The sequence below is a fragment of the Salmo trutta genome, chromosome 29 (assembly GCF_901001165.1).
Source record: "Salmo trutta chromosome 29, fSalTru1.1, whole genome shotgun sequence".
Classification (NCBI taxonomy): domain Eukaryota; kingdom Metazoa; phylum Chordata; class Actinopteri; order Salmoniformes; family Salmonidae; genus Salmo; species Salmo trutta.
The window spans coordinates 16,459,337-16,461,326 of NC_042985.1; the positions used below are offsets into that span (position 1 = coordinate 16,459,337).

The 1,990-nt window shown below is 36.7% G+C and overlaps 1 non-coding gene across 1 annotated transcript; it reads left to right on the forward strand.

Moving 5' to 3' along the window:
- The first annotated feature begins 1,686 nt into the window (after window positions 1-1,686).
- On the forward strand, window positions 1,687-1,739 carry LOC115167759 (U7 small nuclear RNA). The gene has a single exon (XR_003870556.1). It is a non-coding gene; the product is annotated as a U7 small nuclear RNA (small nuclear RNA).
- Window positions 1,740-1,990: the final 251 nt, after the last annotated feature.

Consider the following 1,990-nt stretch of genomic DNA (forward strand, 5'->3'; position numbering starts at 1 on the left):
ACTAAATAATCAAATGCATGCCATAACATGTTCCTCATTTCTGCAATGATATCTCTGGTTACATGTTATGTTGTTCCTTTGAGCTGAGTTGGTAGAGGTGCATGTGCACCTGTGTTTGTGTATGCTTGTGAATGTGTGTGTATGCTTGTGAATGTGTGTGCATGATTGTGTGTCTCTGTGTATGATTAAGTTAGGTGCAGTATCTGTGTTAGTTTTATTACAGCATAGTGCCTCCCACATCCATGTGTGTCTGTATGTGTGTTCCCAGTTAGTGTGTCTGTAGATGTGTTTGTTTAGAAGCTGCTGAGCTGTGAATGCTAGGCAGGGCTAATACAGTTTAGCCCTTGGTTGTAAGAGCCTTTGGGGAGCGAGGGCGAGGGCAGGGGAGTCATGTTATTGGAAAGGTCATGATTACAGTAGGGGGTCAGAATAACTCACTGACAATCTCTATACACAACTGCCTGCTTCTGTGCCTGGGGGTGTCTGCAACTATATTGAGTATTGACTATATGTCACAGCAATAAAAAGGAAATCTGTTCTCTGTTGCCAAATATTTTACCTTCAAAGTGTACAGTAGAGTTAGAAAGTCAGGACAGCACAGAAAGGTAGTTTCAATGTCAATAAGGCGATCTTGTTGACATTTTTTTTTTAAATACTAGTTTACTAGGAAATACTACAGTACTAACTATAGAATTATGTAGTAAACTGTAGTAAACTGTAGAATACTATACTACACACTGTAGTATATTTTGATCAATTGTAGTACTTACTATATAATTTTGTAGTATACTGTAGTATACGGTAGAATACTATACAGTCTAAGTCACTACAGAACCTGGTACGATTCCAGGCTGTATCACAACCAGCCGTGATTGGGAGTCCCGTAGGGTGGCACGCAATTGGCCCAGCGTCGTCTGGGTTAGGGTTTGTAAATAAATAAATAAGAATTTGTTCTTAACTGACTTTCCTAGTTAAATAAAGGTCAAATAAATCAAATTAAATAAATGTATTAAAAATAAATAGACACTGTACTATCCCTCGATCATGTGTAGTACTTCCTATATAATTATGTAGTAAACTGTAGTATACTGTAGAATACTATACTACACACTGTAGTATCCCTTGATCATGTGTATTTTATTTATTTCACCTTTATTTAACCAGGTAGGTAAGTTGAGAACAAGTTCTCATTTGCAACTGCGACCTGGCCAAGATAAAGCAAAGCAGTTCGACACATACAACAACACAGAGTTACACATGGAATAAACAAAACATACAGTCAATAATACAGTAGAACAAAAGAAAACAAAAAGTCTATATACAGTGAGTGCAAATGAGGTAAGTTAAGGCAATAAATAGGCTATGGTGGCGAAGTAATTACAATATAGCAATTAAACACTGGAATGGTAGATGTGCAGAAGATTAATGTGCAAGTAGAGATACTGGGGTGCAAAGGAGCAAAATAAATAAATAAATACAGTATGAGGATGAGTACTTACTATAGAATTATGTAGTAAACTGTAGTATACTGTAGAATGCTGTACTACACACTGTACTGATATGCTAATATTAATGTGCATATACCCTGCCCATTCCTCTCCCCCATATCCCAATTTGTGCCACCCATGAGTTAGAAATCTACATGCCAAGTATAGATCATAAATTGTGTTCCCTGCAGCTTATGGAAAATGTGTTCTTTTAATATTTGTCCAGTAGGTTTGCTCAAGGAGAAAGCCACTTCAATAACCAGGTTTCCATCCAACCATTTTATGTGAGTAAAGTACATGTCGAATAAAACATTTCCTGACAGGCCTGATGGAAACAGCAAATGTGTCAGTAAACTTTCCAAATGTCCACAAAACAAATTACACTAGACAATGTGGGATCTTTTTGGGTCGGTAAAATTCATTATGTGAGAAATGGCGGTAGAGTTGAAAATTAGATGGAAATCCATTTATTCGGTATTATGGGAATTTAACCCTAAAAGTTA